Raw genomic sequence first — 13851 nt, 5'->3', positions numbered from 1 at the left:
GAGAGAGAGAGAGAGAGAGAGAGAGAGAGAGAAAGCAGAGAACCAATAAATTGGTAAGAGTATATCGGTTCAATTATTATCTGAAACGTAACGATACATACTATCAAGATATTCGATATATTATTTATACATAAGCGTTTCACGTTAAAAGAAACTTACGTTTTAAGCGTAGTGACATCGAGTTTAAAGTAAGAAACGATGCAAACTGGAAAAATACATCGCTGCGAGATCGAAGCAAATCGATTCGTTCTGTCGATTCGACGAAAAGATAGGGCATCGATGGAGCACACAGGTCCGTTAAACGATCGTGACGCGTCGTGAGGATTCCCACAGTCACTCCATGACCCGCGGTGCTGTCGCGTAGCTCGAGTGGATCGGCCGAGTCGCGCAATCGGGCCCTCCCCACTAACGTAGCTGGTCGGTCCGATAATTGGCCCGTTCGCTAATTTCCAAATGCCCCGTCGCGGGTACGACAACTGGCAGGGCTGTAGAACGTCGACAACGACGAACGATAGGTAAGCGACGAAGACAGCGCCGAGAGAGCCGCTCACCCTACGTGGCATTACGTCGAATAGAGAAATCCGAGGGCACTGTAACCCGGCGTGTATATCGCAAACGAGTGATTTGCATCAAATTGATCCGTTAAGTCAACAAGACCAGTTATACGTTCGAGGTGTATTCCTCGTCTCGGTACCACGGATCCCGTCTCACAGCACGGCCCGAAGTTGACTCGTTGCGCAACTGGGGCTGACCCCCGATGGAACGATTTGCTCCGCAACCGATCCTTTCTACCACGAAACTGCGAAAGATGATTGATGTGGGAGCGGTCTACGGCGATCCATTTCGTTTCGTTTCGTTTCTTGTGCCGATTCGTCGGGGAGCGTGTCTCGTCCGGCCACGGATCCGAACGCTCCCGAACTGCCTAATGCCCAAGTCCCTGGATCGAGTCTCCGAGTCCGATGGATGAAATAATTCATCCATGGCCACGTTCCACGTCTTTCTTTCTTTCTTTGTTTTCGGTAAGCCCGACGATGTGGCAGCGTGTTTTGCATCCTAGTCAGGCAATATTTCTCCTCTTTCCCGCGTGCTTACTTTCTTCTTTGCGTACGATCAGCGATATACGCGAAACCACGTAGTAACGTAGTAGCTGATGTTTTATCGTTAATTTCCTACGAAATATCTTTATACGTGTTACTAAAAGGCAGAGTATCGGTGAAGTGTATATGAAGCAAAGGGATGTTAGGCCACGCGAAGAAAAGCAATATCTCGTTCGTAAAAAACGAGCCGTATTAGAAGTCAGAAAACCGTTTCCTATATAGTAAACTTAAACGGCCGGGAAAATAGAGATTTACCGAAGATAGTTATTCGCTGGGATGTAGGCAACCGAGCAAGAGGTATCTGCCGTTTGGTTTATGGGTGAACGATTATGTATGTGGAATGAATAAATCACGAGTACCAGGTAACGCAGCTACCACGTTCGCGCATACCTCGTGCCTCCCGGAAAGAGGAGAACATTCCTAGTCATTTTACCGGAGCATACGTATGGAAACATGCCCGATGGTCCGCTATGGAAGAGGAATTCCTTGCTTGTAGCACGTGTAACGAAGAATTCGTTCTGGCCTCGTTCGTGCCGCACGGTCAATCAAAAATCCCGATGGCAGGTCGTAAAATTCCCCTGTTCCTTTACTTCCTGCATCAATCATACGTGTACTCAAACCTTTACAGCCTGCCTTTTGTGTTCGGGCACACGGTTCACTTTCACGGATCAAGGAGAACCTGTCGATTCTTCGCCGAACGATCCATCGTATTGTCTCAATTGAGTTGATATTTTCGCGTTCTTCCACGAAGTTGGACGATCGCCAATCTCTAGAAAGCGTTTCCATGAGCGACTTCGTGAGTGTTACGCTGATAGAGTTGGTTGACGTTCATTCTCAACGATAATTAACTTTGAAAATTTTCAATTACCTATTTATCTTGTCGCTTTCTTCCTCCGATCGCTTTCTTTTTGCTTCTCGTCCGACTTGCCTACGTTGGACGTTAAAAACGGACAATTCGTTCTTTTAGCAATATCGAAATTACGTATTTCGCAGTTAAAAATGTTCAACGGGACAAACGAGTACGTTGCAGCGGCGAAACATCGCAAAACGACAAACGTGAGACAATAATAAAAGAACAACGAATATTCGGATAATCAATGTTCTCTTGCCGCGATGATTCATCGTCGTAGTTTGCTCCTTACGTATCGATGCTTAGGTTCGATCTCGCGAGCACATACCAAACGTTATCGAGCCCAAAGTGGAGCAAACATTGTGGATTGCCGACCCAGAAGCCCGCCGTATCTTTGTATCCGTGGCATCGAAAACTTTCGTAACATCCCCGAACATCTACGTTCTTACGTGAGAAGTTTTACGAATGGCAACGCTAAACGAACAACCACCGATCTATGCTTTTCTATATCAAACTTTATGAAGCGAACGCAGCCATAGAAATCTTATCACGTTTTGTTTGTCGCGTTGTTCTCCAACGATGAATAAATCATAAGGTATTCGTATTTTATCAAATTCATAAGTATCGAAACCTTACGTATTGATTTCAGTGAAATATCTTATTCTTGGATATCAACAATGAAATGTAAATTATCCAATCTATAATCTTATTTCTTAAAACAGCCTATTTTGCAATTAGTTTGCAATCTACCGACTAAAATGACGCGCTATCAAATAGATGTAGAAATATTTCTATATATGTGTCATTAGTATAGCGACTGAATGATTAAGCTGCGGATTTTTATCCACTTATGGGGAACAGGTACAGCGTTTTTTCTAATATTTCCCGCGTAAAATAATTTTCCATTCAAGCTCTATTGCTTCTTTTTCTTCGTGTCTTCAATGATACGAATTTCGCAAAATAGTTTGTGGAGTTTTCAAATCTATTAAACTTTCATACGTGATTTTAATTAAGCGACAAATAAAGTGGCTATTGCTTTCCGAAAGCTAGACGACATTTCACGACGTGGTTTTACATAAAAAATGGACTTTAAAAAATTTGATATATATCAAATACTAAAACTCTCTTTTAGATAAACGATGCCGCGCGCGCGTGTGTGTGTATATAAGTTTCCACTCGCGAAGAAAGGAGCATGCTTTTACGTAGCAGTTTAAAGAGGAGAAATCAAGACTGAATAGAGTTTGGTATGTATTTGAATGAAACCGTGTGTCTTTAACGACACGGAGTTCACCGAGCAAAGTCTCCTAGACTTCCCCTTGTAACAGAAGTAGGTATACCGCGCGCAGTCTATGTCACAGTAGCCAGTTTCTAACGATAAGAATATTTTCTTTATACATATTTCTTTCGTAATCATTTTATTACGGCCATAAATTTCTGGCTCGAACACTGCGAGAAGCAAACTTTATAGCCGTTGATGCTATAGCGTTACATCATTCAACTTTCACGTACGTTTATCGAGAATCTATTCATCTTGAAATTACATTACGAAGTTACATTCGTCCAAAAATTATTCGTTTTCGTTTTTACGAAGAATTATCGAGAACCGATCGGAAACATCGAGATAACCTGAATGTTATCATATACAAGGCAAGATATTATTGGAAGTTTAACTTTAAAGGAACGAAACAAAACGAAAATATCGGAGATTACCAGGGACCAAAACAAAACCGTGTTCGACGATATGCGTTTAACAACGTTACGCGGGAGACCTGCAGCCTTTCAATTGTAGAAAAAAAATGTGGCGTCTTTTGTGGACGCTACAGTCACCCAATCTCAAAAGTACCAATTTGGAACGGGAAATAGCAAGAGGGTGGAACATTTTGCAATTTGGAAGAAACAAACGCTGCTGTTGCAAATTCCAGAACACGAAGGTGTTAGGAGTATAGCATGTTGGAATTTCGTGTCTTACATTACACCTACTACTTACCGTTAGTAAAGTTGAAGTTAATTTCATATCAAACATCGAATTATGTATCCAAGTTACATTACGAAAGAAAACTCTTACGGAAGAAATTATTCCAATTATAAATACAATTTATCAATGAAATTCAGTAACGTCATACCGATAGCATAAAGACTCCGTTAAAATTGAAATGAAAATCATGAATAGTATTTCATATAAGTTTGATTTGACTTCGAAACAAAGCAACAACAAATGTACCAATAATTTCTGTTGCGTTCGAATCTTAATGTACACGTGTCTATGGGAAATTATTCGTTTTTCTAAATCTTCGTTAATTTCCGTAAAGTAAAATACCATTATACGACCGTTATTACAAAATAAACAAAAGCAACTTGGTATCAATTTCAGCAGAGTCACGGCGTACAACGAAGGGACGAATCGATAAGACACCAGCGTGCAAACCACGTCCGGAACTGGTCACATCAAGTTGAACGCTCTACTGTCCATAATTCCCCGCAATTCAGCGTGAGAGGAACTCGCGGTAGGACCAAGCACCTAAATGAAGCCGTGTGCTTCTAACGACATGCACTCCGAGGAGGAAGGAAAGACGGGATTCTGTTGGTAAAAGGGATGCACCACGTACCGTCTGCGTTGCACTGCCACCGACCTCGAGAATATTTACTAATTCCCGTTGCGTAGCGAGATAACGTTGGAAGGAGAGCGGAGGAGAAGAGTCGGTTGTCGTAGGACGTCGAGCGGACTAGGAAAGAGATGGCCAACGGTAGGTCCAGAAAACGGCAGAAGCGGAAGAAAAAGGCAAGGAAACGGAGGAAGACGAGAAAGAGGCAGGACAATGGTATAGAGATAGCGCGCGGGAAAGAAGGAGAAAGGCAGTGGTGTACGCAAAACGAGAAAGAATCGCGGTAAGACATCTGTAGAGAGAAAGAGCGGACAGAGAAAAACACGGGAAAGAGAAACGAGATAGAACGATTTTCCCTCTACTCCGGAGAGGCAACGACTACCAATTCCCTTATACCCACCAGCCACCAACCCACCACCCTCGAAAAGAGTATTTAAAGTGACGTCACGCGGTGAGGGGCGGGGGAGGTGAGGAAGAAGAGGAAGAAGAGGAAGAAGAGGAGGAGGAGAAGGAGGAGGAGAAGGAGGAGGAGGAGGAAGAAGAAGAAGAGGCGGAGGAGAGTCGAGGGGGAAGGGGTTGTTCGGGCAACAGGAAAGAGAGAAAGAGTAAACTGGCGAAAGAGAAAGGGGGAGGACAGGGAGATGCTTTAAGACGCTCAATATAAATACTAGAGGGGGTTGAGAAAAAGGGTTGCTTCCCTTCGGGCCGACGACGCCGGCCGAAGCGTGTACGCTCAAGAAGAGCGTGAAAGAAAGACAGCGGAGCAAGGACCATCCAACAGAGAGGGACGGTGTACATCGTGGAAGAAGAAAGGTAAGAAGGATGGAAAGCCTCGCAGGATAGGTGGTGGATTGGCGGGCGGGGACGGGGGCGGGGGGGTGTGTTAAGGGTGTACCGCGGGGATGGCAACGGAGTCGGAGGGCTGCCAGAGAGAGGTAGAACCGGAGGAAGGTAGGAAGGAGGGTGGGTGGGTGGTTGGTTGGGCTGAAGGGGTGGGGAGCACAGGGCCTACGGGGCTGGAAAACTCACCCCTTTTCTTGCTTACCCTCGCTCGCTGTTTAATTGCATCTTACTTTCGAATTTTCCGCGTGGAGCTATCGATCGAGACACGCGAAAGGGGGTTCGTTTGCGTCTTATCTCCGACAGCCCTCGTCGTCTACTCTTCTCGGCCTCTATCTCTTTCGCCCTTTTTCTCCCTATTTCCCTCGTGCGCCAGACCCGTTCCTTTGCTAGTCTTCGCCCACCTCATCCAACTTACCCACATCAACCCCTATTCCTAGAAAGCGTGGGGTGTACTCGTCTTACCGTAGTCGGTCCACCCACCCTTCGCGGACTATTTAAAACTGCACGTAGCCGCTACGTAAGCCAATGAGCTACCCAACGTGCCACAGCCGATTTTTACTTTTCGGCTTTACTTAGGCAAGCCTGCTCGTCCCGATGTTAGCCGCCACTCCCACGTATCGTATGCAAATTTAACTCGATCGACTTCCACCACGAGTCGGTCATATTGCCGTCATAAGGAGCGTCGCTAATGCGTTCTAATTCGTAGCCGAGTGGTATACGATCCTCGTCCTTCGAACGATAGGAATCGCGCGAACGATCAAATGCGTTCGTCTTGGAGGAAGCTGATAAAATCTATATCGGACACGGTATCGGTCGTTAAAGAAAATGGACTACGACCTCACTTCCGATCCGGAAATACAGTATCCGATTTTAGCAAAATTCGATATTCGAAATTAAAAATTTCGATTACCGAGCTCGATAACTTATTTTTATATAACGACATTTTGACATAGCGTATATTTTAAGAACGTTATTACGGCTAATGTTATGTTTTTACTTTTTCGTTCTATCGTGCGAAATTATTAGTAATACCTTTTCTTCCCCTTGTACGACGACCGATGATCGTGGGACGTTTCGACGAACGGGAGCCCGTTCGATTGATGTGCCCGCGACGCGAATCGAAACGCGCTAAGAAAAAAAAAAGAGAGACAGAGAACAAGAGGAAAAGAGGAAAAGAGAAACACTTGGCACAGGGACACGATGTTCATGTCCCAAGATCGGTAAGAAGGAAACAGAGCATGGCGTAACGGAGAGGCGCCCGATGTTATTTTCGCCCCTTAGATTTTTAATCAATCCGTCACTGGTAGGGTAGAGAGACGGGGTGGTTTCTTCCTTAGTTCCCTTCCTCGCTTCGTATTTAAAACCTCGGGGCTGATGAACGCTTCTCATGCCAAGCAGCCTGCCTCCTCTCTAGTCCTCCTACCGGTTCTCCTCCGCCCCCGCCGATTCCACCCCTTGCCCTCTTCTCCGCGGCGCCTCTTCAACTCCCGGTGAAACTCACGCACGCATACGTAGCTACCGGCACACGTACACGCGTGCACGTGAGCTCGTTCACCCTTCGCGTTTCTTCGAACGCGGCACGGAGGGGCGAAAGCGGGCCGAGGTTAGGGGTGACAAAAGTAGCGAGTTATTTCATGAGTGTGCGACGCATCACGTGCAGGTTTGTTCTCTCTGCCATTACCTTTCCTTGCAATCGCAATATTGAGCCGAGTAAAACGGTCGTTACGAACACTTACATCAGCTTACACGCGAGTATTGCGTTAAAACGTCGGACAGAAAATGCGTCAAGCTTTCGTGCCGTCTTTATTTCATCGACACGATTCGATTTCGTCGACGCGTGTATTTCGCGAAACGTAAAGGTCTCGGATAACTTTAGCACTTTTCATAGCAGAGGCGCGAAACGCTCTCTTGAATCTGGACGGCAAACTCAGCTGTCGAGTGGCTCTCTACGTACATACGTTGCCATTCTTCTTTCGGCTAACAATAGATAGCATTTAGCGAATGACTTTGACGTGTGAAACGTGTAAGGAGCGTGTGTTCGACAAACGGTTGTTTCAACGGCATCGTTTGTAATTCTTCCGTAAACTCGTATTAGAGAAACGCCATATATTCGTTTCAGCCTACTTTTTACTATGCTTACGGTACACGTGGAAATTTGTTAGATATAAGCGTTTAACCGTAAGAGTTGCCGCGAATCAAGTAGATACGTTAAACGAAAGAATTATAAATAGGCAATATAAATGACGAAACGTTTAAGGAAATTAATAGCGTTGAAGCGCTCTTAAAATCCCTCGAAACGTTAACGAAACCGAAGATGTTAGAAAACGCAATATTTTGTGCGCAAGATAATTGAGATTTTGTTCCATCTACTTTATACGTGGAACAGAAATACCTCTTAGGTAACCTTCTCGCCGTAGCTCGTAACGAGTCTTACCTGTCCTCCGCACGCATTCGGATCGTCCACGTAACATGTTTCCGCGAAGTAAATCTCGGAATATACTCGACGGACGACCACGTGTAATAATCGTACGCGGCACTTGGTCGATGGAAATCCGCCGAATTATCGAGGTAGCTGGCTAAGAGGACCAGGGGTGTAAGAAGAGATTAAAGCACAGGCTGGATTTTTTAATTCGTACATGTGCGAAGAACGAACGCACGCGAACGTTTCCTCGCGTGCCTGGCTCGACGCCTCGCGTGTAATTTCACCCCCGGTGTGGACTCCGCACTGGCAGCCCTACGGGCTTACGTGCTAACCATTACACATTTAACGTATGCGTACACCATTAACCTTCTCGACCTCCTCCTCGACTTCGATTTCACTGCTCGACTCGTTTAACCGGCCAGATTTCGTTACACTTACAAACGTACAAGCTCGCATCACCGATCTGCGATCTGCCGAGAATAATTCGATAAAGACGTTCGTGTTTCACGGAACCGTTTCTTTTCTTTCCTTCTTTCGTCCTTTCTCTCTTTCCTTTTCCTTCTTTCTCGTCCAGACAGTAAAACATAATTATTAAAATACTAAGAATTAATTAATACGCGCAGATAACATTCTTTCTTATCGACGCGAAATTGATTCGCAGGACACGAGAGCCGTTATTTCCTTACACGCCTTTCATCGTCCGTCACCGACATCCACGTAATTTACGTTTATGTAAATCGCATTTTTCATTTTCACGTGCTTATGAAATACCTTAGTTCGACTGTTAATCGCGCTCCAGTTTTATCGTACGCTATGAAATGGCGAATATTACGTTAATTATTGTTACACGAATTAATTGTTACAAATATCTCGCTTCGTACGATGAAGGATATTATTCTATATTAAATTCTGTGCTACACTCTGTAGCGTCAAAAGCTTGTACGCGTGAAAGAACCGATAAAATCGTTCCATGCTATTCATCTTGTTCTCTTTGGATAATCATATTATATCTCGACATTACGTATATTTCAACGCTACGTATCGTTAAATTCTACGCCAAACAGCAAAGGCAAAGCGAATACGAGTTACTGCTTTCGGTTGTGCGTGAATTTCGATTCGTTCGCTTCGAAGAACGTTCGATCGGCTCGTTACAGACGAAGAACAAAAACGCTGGACGATAAAACTCGCAGCGCGGCGGAAGAGGCGACGAAGGGTACAAAGTGTTACGGGAAACGATGAAAAACGATCGTTCACGTGCAAAATAGTAAAAAGGCATTTCCGGAATAGGACGAATGTCGAAGCACTCTTCGTAATGCCAATGGATTTAGTGGACGTGGGATTCCAGGATTGCCTTGACACAAACAACGAAACTGCGAAAGAGATGTGAATTGCTGATGCATGACACAGACCGCAGTCCACATCCGGCATCAACGACCGTCTCCTGCAAATTCAGATCGTCTGCCTTCCCACCATCCGTCCATTATTATCATCCGTACAGTTTTCAAACGACGTTTCGGTCAAGATGTTTCGATTCCCCCGTCTATAACGTAATTGCGCCATCGTTTCAGTACCACTTTGTTGATCGCGATATTCTTTAATTGTATCGATTTGTCTTAAAATACCGAAAGTGTTCGAAGCAGTGGTTACGCGGAGCAGTTAATAAAATCAAATTTCTCGCGTAGATACTACGTTCATTGCGAAAGAAGGACTGACAGAGGATTAATTGTAAAAAAGTCCCAAGTTTCGCGCATACAATTTACATTTACGGATACAACGATAGTTAAGTAGCAGTGTTTCTGGTCGTTGATTCGCCGTTAATCTCTTATCGTCAATCCACCAAAATACCAGAGTCTAGAGTAGGTAAATCAAAAACCCGAGACTAACGAATATCGATAAATGACACAAGATGACGTAGCTTCAGTATCAACGTAACGGAGATACAACCTATCAATTTCTACGAGAGATTATACGCGAAGAATAGAAATTAACAGAGTGAATTAATTTTCAGCGTTTAGCTGGGCGGAGAAAAGAGTGAGAAGCATCGACGAGGGAAAAAAGCGGTGCCCCGTGCGATATTTTCGGTGGAAGTGTACGCATAGTAGCGGAGGTGGAGAAGGACGAGGAGGATGAAGAGAGAAGGAGGAGAGGCAAAAAAATTCATGTCATACTCGAGTGGTTTACTCGAGCCGAATGCTCGACGAATTTTACTGCGCTCTACTGGGCTCTACTGGGCTCTGCCGGGCTCCGCTTCGCTAGAACAAGGAAGGTCTTGGTTAAATCCAAAAGCGACTAGCACGCTCCTACTGGCCGCACCAAAGCGAGCGTATTGCGGCACCAACAGTCAGAAACGCCGCTCTACCAGACTGCACAGATCGCTGCATTAATGCCATTCTTCCCAGCCTCGTTCACATTTTTCCTTGCTTCCTTTCTTTCTCCTGTTTTCGTTTTGTTTCCCGTCTCCCGTTTCCCTTCCTTTTTCCCTCATCTCCGTGGCCGTGTTCTCCTTATTTTTTCCCTCGCGAATCGAACTAACCGTAATACAAAAAATTACACGTAAATATCGCCCGCCGGGACGATAACGAAAGCGCGATGCGACGCTGTGCTCGACTAATGAAAAGATCAGAAGCAGTCGTCGCTGTCGACATTCTGCACGATCGCCTTGATTTTCAGGATTATGGATGAGGCATGCTGTTCATTGACTAAACGATCGTCTTTGTGCTCGTCTCATAGTCGTTTCATTGGACGACACGATTCGATTTCTAGAAATAACCTATCGTTTGTAAAAATCTTGTTATCAAGGTAATCGGTAGCAAAGGCAAACGATATAGCGCTAACGAGTCAACGATTTGATTACAGTGGCATAAATACATTTGTTTCGGAGAAAAATAAACGATATCTCGTTCGTGTTATAATAATGTTATAATACACATCCTCATTATACGTCGCATTCGCTACGTTTCTTGTCCTTATTCGTATATAACATATATAGATATTTGCATATATATATTTCATTGTTAACATAGCCTGGTCAACGTCCGGCAGATTTTCATCGGTGGAACGTATCGGTCGATAGTAGCGAACGTGGCGCAGAAAATTAGGCGAAACAAGCCTGTTGTAAGTCCTGTCGAAGATTTTGATAATACCGATGGCGGTTTGGTGAATTCGGAAGCGTTGACCTGGCTGCGAAGCGAGGCTTTCCGGCTGATCACCCGGTATGGACACACTTGCGCGCATCTAACACACGGTTCAAGAACCACGGGGAGATCGAGTCCGTATGAGAGTACACCACGATACATTCGGGGATGGAAGAGGGTGAAACGAGGAACGAGCAGATAGAAGCAGATACCGATAGAGGGATAAAGAGGGAGCCGGAGAAACGGAGAAACGGAGAAGGAGAAAGGGGTCTGCGCGATGGGATGGATGCTACACAGTACGCGGACGGTCTTAGCGGTATCTTGGCTGCCTCGCTGTCCTGGGGGCGAGCGGCTAAATACCTCAGGATTGTTACTATTGCCACCCCTTTGCACCCTCTCCTCCTTCGCCCAACGGGCCACCCACCTCACCCCTTTTGATACGATGGAATGGGTTAATGCTATTGATTCACGTGCACAAGGTGCTTGGGTAGAAGCGGCACCGACGGCCGCCACTGTTTGACAGTAACGGATCTCCCCTTGTCGCTCTCTCTCCCTCTCTGCTTCTCCGCTTCTCCGCTTCTCCGTCGCCGACCATCTTTCGTCTCTTGCGTTCTACGTCCTACGAGATACCTAGACGAACGCGACCATCCAGCTGCTTGTACCTTCCGTTGGTGTCTCTCACGGAGTTTGAAAAGTCCGGCTAGGATGCCACGTTTAAGCGTCCGATCGAACCCTTTGGAATGGGAACCGGCCGACACTCTGACTTTTACGTCGGACCTCGCTGCAAAAACTTTCGACTTGCCTCTCTCTCGCTGGTCGATAACGTATCGATCAAAACCAGAGATCGAGGTGGATCGCGTAGCCGAATCCTGCCTACCTTTAATCAATCCGGAACACGATAATTTGCGATTACGACGTTTCGTAGAATTTAATTTAATTTTCTGTATATAGTACTTGTATTGTCGGTGTTAACGTTTAGACAGCTAAGTATCAATTCCGAATAATTTAATACTAAATTATTGTTTCTAGTTATTAAAAAGTACTTTAGAGTTTGTCATAGCGCACGAATTCACGAATTTACGAATTTACGAATTTACCAATAAACAACGTTTAAATCGTTAATCAAAGTTTCAAAATCTGGTTTCAAAGTCAAAGAGACCTGATATATTTTATAGAACTTTCAGGAACTGTTAATCTCTCGTAGTTTTCTACGTTACAGCGTTGAGTCTTGTCGAAGTGGATTAACATTCGTCGCATGATACAAAATCGTACAAATATTCCCGTACGGCGACCTACCTACCTTCGCCATCGTGAACGCAGATAGTTTATATTATTGATCTTTATGCGCATGATATTTGAACATAAACGGTGATGACGTCTCTAGTATTCCAACCAATGAATCGCCCTCTCTTGGCTACACGCTAGGTGTACATGGAAATTAGTCGAATTTCCAAATAGAAGTAAGAAAAACGAAGACTTAACCGATCGAGTCGGGCGTATAGTTTCGTTTAAGCTTAGTCGGAACACTCAGAAGACTCGTAGGATATCTGGTTAATAAAGTACCATCGATACGCGTAAGAGGGACAGCTACGCTAATGCTATGAACGACGCATTAAATGCGTGGTGCGAATATCGGCCGTTCAACCCCTCGCAATCATCAGCTCATTTTCGTACTCTTGAATAGGAGCTTTCTCCTCCACCGAGCGATATCTGCTTTCCATTTGTCTATGGACGGTTATTTCCAAATTATACTTTTATCGATCTCTAACGTGTCAAATAACTGTCCCCGTTAATAATTCAGCCAAATCAGATAACACGTGTATTCTTAGAACGATAGATTTCTTTCTAGCCTGTCACGATACACGTCCCAAAGTTCGTATATTTCAATAGAAAGAATAATAATTCATCGACTATAAAATATTCTCGGAAGAAATTAATTATTCGGAGATAGGACAGACGTAAGAATATAAACGTAGTACCGGAGATGATCGTGGTTCGATGTTCATCGTAAAGAAAAAAATGTGACGCGATCTGTGTAATTCGATTTTCTTTTGAATAATCTTTCCGGAAGTTGTTCCTTTAATACATCCTTTACGTAGAAACTACGAACATTGCGTCTGTGGAGTAAGAAAACTGCAGTTTCGCAAGTTCGTGTTATTGGGCACGATATATCAAAGATAATAAAGCTGGAACGAAACCATCGTGCTTTCTTAAATCATCATTGGAGCACGCGATAATATACATGCAAGCTAGCTGCTCTTTCGTAATCGTATCGCCTCCACTCTGCAAATATATCTCGCAAACGGGAGGAACGGTACCTTTCGAAACGATGGTCATTCACGATCGTTTTTTTTTTCTTTTTCTTTTTTTTTTTTTTCGTTAACGGTCAACACGTACATCTCCGTGAAGAAGCAGTTGCTGCAATCAGCAGCTAGTACAGCGATTGCCGGCGTGACTCGACCGATGGGAGCGCGTTGCGTCCAATTACGATAATGAGACACGGTCGTCGTAAAGAATGAAACGGATCGTCTGGACGGCTGGATGAACAACGTAACGGCGCACCGCGTTCGCTACGATACCCAAATACGTATAGAGAAACTGAAACGAAGCGGCGAAAGACACCGAAGGAAGGGAAATTTATCGTCGTGAAAAATTCAGTTGATCGGAAGGAAGCGAACCAGGGAAGAGATTCGACGTTCTTACACGACTATGTTACGCGTTACGCGCGATTCCACCGACAAATGCGATAAGAAACGAAGGAGGCAAACGGCGGATTATCCGCGAACGGACGAACGGACGAAAGGACGGACGAGTAAAGAGGCGAGACACGGTGCGCGCGTACACGTAGATAAACGGATGCTCGTAACAGTGGTTGGATATGTTACGTACGGTAGACCGTGGA

At 44.7% G+C, this 13851-nt stretch overlaps 1 long non-coding RNA gene across 2 annotated transcripts in view; it reads left to right on the top strand.

Annotated features, from left to right (window-relative positions):
• Positions 1-12649, top strand: part of LOC126918308 (uncharacterized) — a 53257-nt gene extending 40608 nt beyond the window's left edge. For both annotated transcript variants that reach the window (XR_007711303.1, XR_007711302.1), the window contains exons 2-3: positions 4319-5363; positions 9824-12649. This is a non-coding gene — a long non-coding RNA (uncharacterized LOC126918308). The remainder of the gene's footprint in view (positions 1-4318; positions 5364-9823) is intronic.
• Positions 12650-13851: the final 1202 nt, after the last annotated feature.

The sequence above is a fragment of the Bombus affinis genome, chromosome 7 (genome assembly GCF_024516045.1).
Source record: "Bombus affinis isolate iyBomAffi1 chromosome 7, iyBomAffi1.2, whole genome shotgun sequence".
Classification (NCBI taxonomy): domain Eukaryota; kingdom Metazoa; phylum Arthropoda; class Insecta; order Hymenoptera; family Apidae; genus Bombus; species Bombus affinis.
The sequence above is the reverse complement of the archived record's forward strand: the minus strand, read 5'-3'. Positions and strand labels throughout refer to the sequence as shown.